General features: G+C 46.9%; 4 non-coding genes across 4 annotated transcripts; all 4 read left to right on the forward strand.

The window, feature by feature from the left end:
- Positions 1-1,232: 1,232 nt before the first annotated feature.
- TRNAG-UCC lies at positions 1,233-1,304 on the forward strand. The gene has a single exon. It is a non-coding gene; the product is annotated as a tRNA-Gly (tRNA).
- A 2,287-nt stretch (positions 1,305-3,591) lies between these two features.
- TRNAG-UCC lies at positions 3,592-3,663 on the forward strand. The gene has a single exon. It is a non-coding gene; the product is annotated as a tRNA-Gly (tRNA).
- A 2,299-nt stretch (positions 3,664-5,962) lies between these two features.
- Positions 5,963-6,034, forward strand: TRNAG-UCC. The gene has a single exon. It is a non-coding gene; the product is annotated as a tRNA-Gly (tRNA).
- A 1,861-nt stretch (positions 6,035-7,895) lies between these two features.
- On the forward strand, positions 7,896-7,967 carry TRNAG-UCC. The gene has a single exon. It is a non-coding gene; the product is annotated as a tRNA-Gly (tRNA).
- The last annotated feature ends 4,506 nt before the right edge of the window (positions 7,968-12,473 follow it).

The following is a 12,473-nucleotide window of genomic DNA, read 5'->3' on the forward strand; positions in this document are numbered from 1 at the left end:
AGGTTGCTGACCCCTGCTCTAAAACATGGCTAGGCAAACTAAGGCCTGGGGGCTGAATCCGGCCCAATCGCCTTCTAAATCCACTCCCCCACCCCCCCAAAAATATAGTCTGGTCCCCCACAAGTTCTGAGAGACAGTGTGGACCGGCCCCCTGCTGAAAAAGTTCGCTGACCCCTGCTCTAAAATAAAAGTAAATCTTTTATTCGGGATAAAGTGCCACAGATGTTTCTTGGGCTGCAGGCTCAAGGGCAGGGAGAAAAGTTAGCAAACCCTACTAGCATGTTCTAGTACAAGTTAAGGCACAGGAGCAGGGCTAAGGGGAAATGATGGCAACCCCACCAGCCTGTCCCATGGCTGCAACAAGCTTATGGGCCAACATTTCGAGAAGAAGCTGGTGTGACTTGAAAGCTGACGCCCTCCTTTTCAATCCTAGTTCACTCAATAAAAGCTGTTATCGCGCCTACTCTAAAAAAAAATTGGTTGGAGGGAGGGCCAAATACTGTTTCCAAGACTTCAAACTCTTACCGTACTTTCTCAACTCCCAGTAGATTGATTGGAATTAAATGGAGTGTGGAATCCGGACGTAATAGTGCCAGAAGCTGTTTTCAACCATAGGTTTCACTCAGGTGAAGGAATGGTGAGAGGGAGAGGGCCTTTTAAGCATGTGCAGAGTGTTTTCCCATCACCATGCGTAGTCACGGTCAATCCCACCCCCAAATGTGTTCAATATTAGGAAGAAGGGTTTCCATTGGCAAGCATGGGCCTTTGAGCTCCAGGACCAATTTGTTTAGAAATGAAGTGCTGGAGGGAGGGAGCAGTAGAAAAGAGATGAAAAATCAGGTGACCAAAGGGACATTTTTGAGCTGCCCCCAGACCAGGCCTGGGCCAAGGTATTTTGACACCTGAGGCAAACTGCAACACTGGCTAGGAAAGAAGGGAGGGAGTGAAAATCTAACTTCAGGAACTTGGAGGCCAGATCTGCTGCCCCTGGGGATCCTGCCACCCGAGGCAGTTGTCTCAGCCTGTCTCACAGGTGGGCCGGCCCTGCCCCAGTCCTACCAGTTTCAGCATTTCAGAAACCATGGTACACTACTGCAGAGCCTGTTTTCCAAGAAGCTAAGAGCAGCCTTGCTAGATCAGGCCAGAAATCTGCCTCCGACGCTATAGGGAGTGCCAGATGTTTCTGGAGAAGTTCCCAGCCAAGGTGATGCTGGAGGCAGCCTCAGTCGCCAGCGTTGGTGGTATAGTGGTGAGCATAGCTGCCTTCCAAGCAGTTGACCCGGGTTCGATTCCCGGCCAACGCAGCCTAGCTTTTTGGCAAAGGGTTAATGCTTTGCGGGCAAAAATAAGCTCCCAGGCTCATTCTTTGTGAGGGGCTCGGAGTGCCCCTTTGCCTGAGACTGTGTTACATGCTGTACATTTAAGGACATGACCTTGCCTCAAAGAACCCTGGGAACTGTAGTTTGTTAAGAGTGCCGGGAGTTGTAGTTCTGTGGTGGGGCAAACTACAGTTCCCGGGATTCTTGGAGTATGTCTTCTTAAAATGTATGGTTTTGAATAGAAGGAGAGCCTACTGGATCAGGCCAAAGGGGGCCCACCCTGCTCAGCATCCTGTTCTCACAGTGGCCAACTGGAGCCTATGGAAAGTTTGCAAGCAGGATCCGTGCACAGGAGAACTGTGACTGCCAGGAACTGGTATGCAAAGGCCTTCCTGCCCTTGAAGGTGAACAGAGCTATAGATGGTGCTGAGGAGGGACGAGGGTGGGGGGCGGCTACAGGACTGCACAGCAAGCCACTTTAGGGGGGTACTTCCTTAACCACCACCTGATCACTAGGTTTTTAAAAATAGTTTTTATTAAGTTTTCAGTTTTACAACTTAAAGTACTCATTTTTACATCCATAAGATATCAGTGACTTCCCTTCTTCTCTTTCCATGGTTCTTTTTACATATCATAAATCCCTACAAATTAAAAAAATTATACCGTTCAGAACTCCATTATTGCACCCGCCCAAACGTGTTTGCACTTTTGAATTTATCTCAATACCGCCAACGTTTTCAGCTGCACACAAGTATTTCCCATATATTCAGTAAACGTTTTCCAATCTTCCTTAAACGTATGTTCTTCTTGTTGTCTTATTCTCTATGTCAAGTCTGTGAGTTGTGCATATTCCGTCAGTTTAAGTTGCCATTCTCCTTCGGATGGGACCTTGTTCATTTTCCATTTCGGGGCTAATAAAACACGGGCCATAGTAGTGGCATAAATAACCCTTTTCGACACCTGGGAATTTCAGCCTGAAATATCCGCAACAGAGAGGACTCTGGTTTTTTTTTGGGGGGGGGGATGTACTTTTAAACATTTCCCCCCCATTTCGTTATGGATCATTTCCCAATACTCTTTTACCCTTTTACAAGTCCAACCACCCGACCACTGTTAAGGCTACGTCTAGGAAAAATTGACATCCCCACAACTCATACACCCAATTACAGGTAGGTAGCCGTGTTGGTCTGCCATAGTCAAAACAAAATAAAATATTAAAAATTCCTTCCAGTAGCACCTTAGAGACCAACTAAGTTTGTTCTTGGTATGAGCTTCCGTGTGCATGCACACTTCTTCAGATACTTTCTTTCACTGTGCATGCACACGAAAGCTCATACCAAGAACAAACTTAGTTGGTCTCTAAGGTGCTACTGGAAGGAATTTTTTATTTTTTATTTTGTTCATACATACACCCAATACACATAGCTGTCAACTTTTCCCATTTCTTGTGAGGAATCCTATTCGGAATAAGGGACGTTCCTTTAAAAAAAAGAGAAAAGTTGACAGCTATGCCCATACGTTTGAAAGAGCATGGCATTCTCCCAAAGAACCTGGGAAAGATAGTTTCTTAAGAGCTCTAGGAAGAGGAATCTGCCTCTGAGGCTACAGAGTGGAATCCGGACTTAATAGTGCCAGAAGCTGTTTTCAACCATAGGTTTCACTCAGGTGAATGAATGGCGAGAGGGAGAGGGCCTTTTAAGCATGTGCAGAGTGTTTTCCCATCACCATGAGCAGATACAGTCAATCCCCGCCCCCAAGTATGATCAATACTAGGAAGAAATGCTTCCATTGGCAAGCTTGGGGCTTTGAGCTCCAGGACCTATTTGTTTAGAACTGAAGTGCTGGAGGGAGGGAGCAGTAGAAAAGAGATGAAAAATCAGGTGACCAAAGGGACATTTTTGAGCTGCCCCCAGACCAGGCCTGGGCCAAGATATTCTGACACCTGAGGCAAACTGCAACACTGGCTAGGAAAGAAGGGAGGGAGTGAAGATCTAACTTCAGGAACTTGGAGGCCAGATCTGCTGCCCCTGGGGTTCCTGCCGCCCGAGGTGGTGGTCTCAGCTTGTCTCACAGGTGGGCCGGCCCTGCCCCAGCCCTACCAGTTTCAGCATTTCAGAAACCATGGTACAGTACTGCCGAGCCTGTTTTCCAAGAAGCTAAGAGCAGCCTTGCTAGATCAGGCCAGAAATCTGCCTCCGACGCTACAGGGAGTGCCAGATGTTTCTGGAGAAGTTCCCAGCCAAGGTGATGCTGGAGGCAGCCTCAGTCGCCAGCGTTGGTGGTATAGTGGTGAGCATAGCTGCCTTCCAAGCAGTTGACCCGGGTTCGATTCCCGGCCAACGCAGCCTAGCTTTTTGGCAAAGGGTTAATGCTTTGCGGGCAAAAATAAGCTCCCAGGCTCATTCTCTGTGAGGGGCTGGGAGTGCCCCCCTGCCTGAGACTGTGTTACTTGCTGTACAGTTAAAGGACAAGACCTTAACTCAAAGAATCCTGGGAACTGCAGTTTGTTACGGGTGCTGGGAGTTGTAGTTCTGTGGTGGGGCAAACTACAGTTCCCGGGATTCTTGGAGTATGTCTTCTTAAAATGTATGGTTTTGAATAGAAGGAGAGCCTACTGGATCAGGCCAAAGGGGGCCCACCCAGCTCAGCATCCTGTTCTCACAATGGCCAACTGGAGCCTATGGAAAACTTGCAAGCAGGATCCGTGCACAGGAGAACTGTGACTGCCAGGAACTGGTATGCAAAGGCCTTCCTGCCCTTGAAGGTGAACAGAGCCATAGATGGTGCTGAGGAGGGACGAGGGTGGGGGGCGGCTATAGGACTGCACAGCCAGCCACATGAGAGGGGCTCTTCCTACACCCTCACCTGATCACTAGGTTTTTTAAAAAATTGTTTTTATTAAGTTTTCAGTTTTACAACTTAAAGTACTCATTTTTACATCCATAAGATATCAGTGACTTCCCTTCTTCTCTTTCCATGGTTCTTTTTACATATCATAAATCCCTACGAATTAAAAAAAATTATACCGTTCAGAACTCCGTTATTGCACCCGCCCAAACGTGTTTGCACTTTTGAATTTATCTCAATGCCGCCAACGTTTTCAGCTGCACATAAGTATTTCCCATATATTCAGTAAACGTTTTCCAATCTTCCTTAAATGTATGTTCTTTTTGTTCTCTTATTCTCTATGTTAAGTCTGTGAGCTGTGCATATTCCGTCACTTTAAGTTGCCATTGTCTTTCGGATGGGACCTTGTTCATTTTCCATTTTGGGGCTAACAAAACACGGACCGTAGTAGTGGCATAAATAACCCTTTTCGACACCTGGGAATTTCAGCCTGAATTATCCGCAACAGAGAGGACTCTGGTTTTTTTTTGGGGGGGGGGAAGTACTTTAAAACATTTCCCCCCATTTCGTTATGGATCATTTCCCAATACTCTTTTACCCTTTTACAAGTCCAACCACCTGACCACTGTTAAGGCTACATCTAGGAAAAATCGACATCCCCACAACTCACACACCCAATTACAGGTAGGTAGCCGTGCTGGTCTGCCATAGTCAAAACAAAATAAAAAATAAAAAATAAAAAAATTCCTTCCAGTAGCACCTTAGAGACCAACTAAGTTTGTTCTTGGTATGAGCTTCCGTGTGCATGCACACTTCTTCAGATACTTTCTTTCACTGTGCATGCACACGAAAGCTCATACCAAGAACAAACTTAGTTGGTCTCTAAGGTGCTACTGGAAGGAATTTTTTATTTTTTATTTTGTTCATACATACACCCAATACACATAGCTGTCAACTTTTCCCATTTCTTGTGAGGAATCCTATTCGGAATAAGGGACGTTCCTTTAAAAAAAAGAGAAAAGTTGACAGCTATGCCCATACGTTTGAAAGAGCATGGCATTCTCCCAAAGAATCCTGGGAAACATAGTTTCTTAAGAGCTCTAGGAAGAGGAATCTGCCTCTGAGGCTACAGAGTGGAATCCGGACTTAATAGTGCCAGAAGCTGTTTTCAACCATAGGTTTCACTCAGGTGAATGAATGGCGAGAGGGAGAGGGCCTTTTAAGCATGTGCAGAGTGTTTTCCCATCAGCATGAGCAGATACAGTCAATCCCCGCCCCCAAGTATGATCAATACTAGGAAGAAATGCTTCCATTGGCAAGCCTGGGCCTTTGAGCTCCAGGACCAATTTGTTTAGAAATGAAGTGCTGGAGGGAGGGAGCAGTAGAAAAGAGATGAAAATTCAGGTGACCAAAGGGACATTTTTGAGCTGCCCCCAGACCAGGGCTGGGCCAAGGTATTCTGACACCTGAGGCAAACTGCAACACTAGCTAGGAAAGAAGGGAGGGAGTGAAGATCTAACTTCAGGAACTTGGAGGCCAGATCTGCTGCCCCTGGGGATCCTGCCACCCGAGGCGGTTGTCTCAGCTTGTCTCACAGGTGGGCCGGCCCTGCCCCAGCCCTACCAGTTTCAGCATTTCAGAAACCATGGTACAGTACTGCCGAGCCTGTTTTCCAAGAAGCTAAGAGCAGCCTTGCTAGATCAGGCCAGAAATCTGCCTCCGACGCTACAGGGAGTGCCAGATGTTTCTGGAGAAGTTCCCAGCCAAGGTGATGCTGGAGGCAGCCTCAGTCGCCAGCGTTGGTGGTATAGTGGTGAGCATAGCTGCCTTCCAAGCAGTTGACCCGGGTTCGATTCCCGGCCAACGCAGCCTAGCTTTTTGGCAAAGGGTTAATGCTTTGCGGGCAAAAATAAGCTCCCAGGCTCATTCTTTGTGAGGGGCTGGGAGTGCCCCCTTGCCTGAGACTGTGTTACATGCTGTACATTTAAAGGACATGATCTTGCCTAAAAGAACCCTGGGAACTGTAGTTTGTTATGGGTGCCGGGAGTTGTAGTTCTATGGTGGGGCAAACTACAGTTCCCGGGATTCTTGGAGTATGTCTTCTTTAAATGTATAGTTTTGAATAGAAGGAGAGCCTACTGGATCAGGCCAAAGGGGGCCCACCCAGCACAGCATCCTATTCTCACAGTGGCAAACTGGAGCCTATGGAAAGCTTGCAAGCAGGATCCGCGCACAGGAGAACTGTGACTGCCAGGAACTGGTATGCAAAGGCCTTCCTGCCCCTGAAAGTGAACAGAGCTATAGATGGTCCTGAGGAGGGACGAGGGTGGGGTGCGGCTACAGGACTGCACAGCCGGCCACTTGAGGGGGGGTACTTCCTTAACCCCCACCTGATCGCCACCTGATCTCTGTTTTTTTATACTTTTTACTGTATTACATTTTCTGTTTTACAATTTAAAGTCCTCAATTTTTACATCCTTAAGATATCAGTGACTTCCCTTCTTCTCTTTATATGGTTCATTTTACATATCATAAACCCCTGCATATTTTACAAAAACTAAACCTTTCAGTATTCCATTATTGCATCCATCCAAACTTATTTACACTGTCAAATTTATCTTAATGCTGCCAATGTTTTCAGCTGTACATAAGTTTCCCCCATATATTCAGTAAACATTTTCCAATCTTCCTTAAACTGCTTTCAACCATGTTTTCAACCATAGGTTTCACTCAGGTGAAGGAATGGCATGAGGGAGAGAGCCTTTAAACATGTGCAGAGTGTTTTCCCATCACCTTGAGTAGTCACAGTCAATTCCCCCCCCCCCCAAAAAATGTGTTCAATATTAGGAAGAAAGGCTTCCATTGGCAAGCATGGGGCTTTGAGCTCCAGGACCTATTTGTTTAGAACTGAAGTGCTGGAGGGAGGGAGCAGTAGAAAATAGATGAAAATTCAGGTGACCAAAGGGACATTTTTGAGCAGCACCCATACCAGGGCTGGGCCAAGATATTTTGACACCTGAGGCAAACTGCAACACTGGCTAGCAAAGAAAGGAGGGAGTGAAAATCTAATGTCGGGAAATTGGAGGCCAGATCTGCTGCCCCTGGGGATCCTGCCGCCCGAGGCGGTTGTCTCAGCTTGTCTCACAGGTGGGCCGGCCCTGCCCCAGCCCTACCAGTTCCAGCATTTCAGAAACCATGGTTTGTTGTTATTGTTGTTGTTGTTCAGTCGTTCAGTCGTGTCCGACTCTTCGTGACCCCATGGACCGGAGCACGCCAGGCACCCCTATCCTTCACTGCTTCCCGCAGTTTGGCCAAACTCATGCCAGTTGCTTCGAGAATACTGTCCAGCCATCTCATCCTCTGTCATCCCCTTCTCCTTGTGCCCTCCATCTTTCCCAACATCAGGGTCTTTTCCAGGGAGTCTTCTCTTCTCGTGAGGTGGCCAAAATATTGGAGCCTCAGCTTCAGGATCTGTCCTTCCAGTGAGCACTCAGGGCTGATTTCCTTCCGAATGGATAGGTTTGATATTTTTGTAGTCCATGGGACTCTCAAGAGTCTCCTCCAGCACCAATAAACCATGGTACAGTACTGCAAAGCCAGTTTTCCAAGAAGCTAAGAGCAGCCTTGCTAGATCAAGGCCAGAAATCTGCCCCTGATGCTACAGGGAGTGCCAGATGTTTTTGGAGAAGTTCCCAGCCAAGGTGATGCTGGAGGCAGCCTCAGTCGCCAGCGTTGGTGGTATAGTGGTGAGCATAGCTGCCTTCCAAGCAGTTGACCCGGGTTCGATTCCCGGCCAACGCAGCACACCTTTTGGTAAAGAGCAAAAATAAGCTCCTAGGCCCCAATATTCACGTGGAACGCCTCTTGCCTGAAACTGTGTTCCATGCTTGTACATTTAAAGGACACAACTTTCCCTCTGTAATTTGTTAATGGTACTGGGAATTATAGCTCCGTTGTGAGAAAACTATGGCTCCCAGGATTCTGCTTTAAATCTATGCACACAATAGCATTTTATTAATGTATTTATTTCGTATAGTTTATACACTGCTTGTAAAAAAAAAAAAAGAAAACCCGAAAATCTCAAAGCGCATTGCAAAGGGAGAAAACAATAAAATCGAGAAATTTTTTTTACAACCCTGCAACATAAGGTTTCTCAATTTTATCGTGTTCTACGTAGTCCTCCCCCTTCCTATTTTATATACAGTTTGGGGGTTTCCTCCCCCCCTTTATTTTCACTTCTACCTGGGTTCTGCTTCTATTTTTCTTTCTCTGTCTTTTATTTACATCTCACAACGTGTAGTGCATTGTGTAATTATGTAATTTTTTGAACTTTCAGTAAAGATGTTTAAAATCTAAAACAAACAAAATAAAACCGGGACTCCCTTTCTGGCCCCCGATCTTCCCACCCACCCGTGCGCCCCCCTCAACTTTAAACCTCCAGGTATCATCCGTGCAGTGGTGGGAAAAGTTGCAGCAATTAATTCCTGCCTGTTAAAAGATACCATGAAGGTAACGAGAGAGAGAGAGAGAGAGAGAGAGAGAGAGAGAGAGAGAGAGAGAGAGAAAGAAAGAAAGAAAGAAAGAAAGAAAGAAAGAAAGAAAGAAAGAAAGAAAGAAAAAGGTATGTGTCTGGGAAGAGTCTGAGGGTGTGGGAATCACACCTGTTTGGGGTGTCTCCTTCCTCACCTCCCCTCTTTGAAAGGACCTGTGATTTGTCTTTGTGGCCAGTCAACACCCCTCTCTGGTTTTTATAAGCCTCTCTTTGTTAGAGGCAAGATTGGGGTTGGTGAGTAGCTGCCCAGACAGATGTTCACCCTAGAGACAAAAGACCCAGGGGAGGGGTCCCGAAGGTGGGCAACTCCTGCCGGGAGAAGGGCTAAGGGGAGGACGTCCACTGGTACCAAATCAAACCGCCAAAGGGCTCCCCATTGAGTCCAGAATTCTGCTTCTCCGGAGCAAAGAGTCAGGAACCAGAGAAATATGTTTCCTCCCACTCTTAATTCAGGACAGATCAAAGAAAGAATGATGGCGGCAACAACAACAACAACTACAACAACAGAATAATTGTGTTATTCTTTCATTAATAAAACTGTAAAAGAATTATACAGTGGTACCTTGGTTCTCAAACTTAATCCATTCCGGAAGTCCGTTCCAAAACCTAAGCGTTCCAAAAACCAAGGCGCGCTTTCCCATAGAAAGTAACGCAAAACGGATTAATGCATTCCAGGCTTTTAAAAACAACCCCTAAGACAGCAATTGAACATGAATTTTACTATCTAACGAGGCCATTGATCCATAAAACGAAAACAATAAACGATGTACTGCAGTCACACAATCAATCAATCAATCAGTAGCTGAACTCAGTTCCACACAGTTACAAAAACAAAAAAAAATGCAAAATAAATAGCAAAAACAGACAGATCTCAGCGTAACACTCAAAACGGAGCACGTTCGGCTTCCGAAAAAAGTTCTCAAAACCGGAACACTTACGCTTCCGGGTTTTCAGTGTTTGGGTTCCAAGTTGTTTGAGAACCAAGGCGTTTGACAACCAAGGTATCACTGTAAAAGAATGCTAATAATAATAATAATAATAATAATAATAATAATAATAATAAACATTTGAATGTTTGGCTGGGCTTCCTCAAATGAGGAATGGGTCTGTTCCCACAACACATAGTTAAACTATGGAACTCCATGCTGCAGGAGGCAGTAATGGCCCCCATTCAAAGTTGGCTTTGAAAGAGGACCAGGAAAATTCATGGAGGAGAGGGCTATGAATGGGTACTAGGCACAAAGGCTACGCTGTGTCTCCACAGTCGGAGGCAGCCATGCTTCTGAATGACCAGTTGGTGGAAATCGCAGGAGGGGAGAGGGGTCTTGCGTTCGAATCCTCATGACGGGCTTGCCATAATGGGCATCAGGCTGGCCACTGGGAGAACAGGACGCCCGGGACTAGGTGAGCCTCTGGGCCCACAATCTTCTTATATGTGTGGCGAGCTGGGTGCCCTTAGAGCAGGCACAGGCAAACTCGGCCCTCCAGATGTTTTGGGACCACAACTCCCATCATCCCTAGCTAGCAGGACCAGTGTTCAGGGATGATGGGAATTATATTCCCAAAACATCTGGAGGGCCGAGTTTGCCTATGCCTACCTTAGAGGAAGCCCCTAAGCAGAGCCTGAGAGCAACAGTGCTCTCCTGCTCGCTGTGCTTGGCATCCCTGGGTAGAGTGCCTTTGTACATGGAGGTTCCATGCCACCTAACAGCTGAGGATAGAGCGCTTATCTCTCCATGAATTTGTCAGTTCCCATTTCAAGCCACCTGAGCCCTCCACGACCACGATCCGAAACATAGCTGTGCTAAGATTTTTTCTGACGTGGCTTCTTTTGCGAAAAAGGGAGCTGCAGTTCTTCAGTTTCCAGGCAGGGTTCGCACAGGTGCACTCTGAGCATGCTCAAGAACACTCTCCTGTTCGATATTACTTCCCAGGCCCTGTGCATTGGAATCGGGTTCTGGGGCTGAGCCCTGGGGAGTCTCAGATTCAACCCTGGCTGTATATATCCTTTGATATATTTGAACATGGCTATCATATCCCCCCTTAACCTTCTCTTCTCCAGGCTAAACATACCCAGCTCCCTAAGCCGTTCCTCATAAGGCATCGTTTCCAGGCCTTGGACCATTTTGGTTGCCCTCCTCTGGACACGTTCCAGCTTGTCAGTATCCTTCTTGAACTGGGGTGCCCAGAACTGGACACAGTATTCCAGGTGAGGTCTGACCAGAGCGGAATACAGTGGTACTATTACTTCCCTTGATCTAGACGCTATACTCCTATTGATGCAGCCCAGAATTGCATTGGCTTTTTTAGCTGCTGCATCACACCGTTGACTCATGTCAAGTTTATGGTCTACCAAGACTCCTAGAACCTTTTCACATGTACTGCTCTCAAGCCAGGCGTGCTGTGGCCCATGGGGTCACAAAGAGTCGGACACGACTAAACGACTAAACAACGACAACAAATGAATTTGTCCGATCCTCTTTTAAAAGATTGCCTCTTGTGGAAGTGAGTTCCATAGTTTAACTATGCGCTGTGCGAAGAAGTATCTGCCCTGAGCCTTCATTGGGTCCTGGGAAAGAGGGAGAGAAAAAAACCTCTCTCTGGCAAATTTTGCCACCCTGTCTTGCTATGTCTTGCAGCACTGAATTTCAGAATTGAGAGGGAGGTTTAACGTTTAGGAAAGTGGGTAGATAATTCCTTCCCCGTCATTCATAATTATTGCAAAATTCTGCCATGCCTTCTTCTCTTCACCCCACCTCCAAATGTCAGGCTTGGGGGTGGCACCTCCAGTCTTCTCTGCCGATGGGAAATTTCTCATCTTCTTCTTCTTCTGGCCTATTGGGGTTGTGGGGGGGGGGTTGTGGGGTGTGAGAGGGCGGCAGCAGGAGGGGTGCCGGCCATTTCTGACACCTCCGCTTTTTATGGCGGTGAGAATCGCTGTGGCCTGCAGTTTCCCACAAGCTGGTCACCATCTTACAATCTCTAGGGCCACAATAAAAAGTCGTAAAACGCCTGTTGTGTGTCCCCACCCCACCCCCGCAGGCCCCTCAGATTCCCCTCCACCCACCCCAGTGCGTTTCAGAGCAAACTTCCATCCCTTGGCTTAAACGATCCGTTCAAGTGACTGTGCATGTGTGTAATTCTAAAAAATATAAACACAAAAACATAAAAACAGCCTGCTGGATGAGGCCACCGGCCCACCTAGTCCAGCCTCCTGTTCTCACAGTGGCCAGCCAGGTGCCTGAATGGGAAACCCACAAGCAGAATTGGAACACAGGACCCCTCTCCCCTCCTGCGGTTTCCAACAACTGGTATTCAGAAGCGTTTACTGCCTTCCAGCTGTGTAGGCAGAGCATAGTCATTCTGGCTAGTAGCTATCACGAGCTTTCTCCTCCATGAATTTTCCCAGTCCTCTTTTAACACCATCTTGCCTAGTGAGCATCACGGCTTCCTGTGGCAGGGAGTTCCATAGTTTAACTATGTGCTGCAGGAAGAAATCCATTCCTCGTTTGAGGAGCCCTGCCAGCATTCAAATGTTTGATGATGATGATAATAATAATAATAATAAGGGTCTTGTTTTTCTTCTTGAACTATTGCAATCCATTTGCATGATGCTTCAGAACATGCTTTCCATAAGCTGGTGACCTACAGATGTTTGGGGACTGCGAGGAAAACATGTAGTTACATGTGTGGTGTAGTGGTTGGAGTGCTGGACTAGGACCCAGAAGAGACCAGGGTTCGAATCCCCACTTGGC

Source organism: Lacerta agilis, chromosome 14 (genome assembly GCF_009819535.1).
Source record: "Lacerta agilis isolate rLacAgi1 chromosome 14, rLacAgi1.pri, whole genome shotgun sequence".
NCBI classification, from domain to species: Eukaryota; Metazoa; Chordata; class Lepidosauria; order Squamata; family Lacertidae; genus Lacerta; species Lacerta agilis.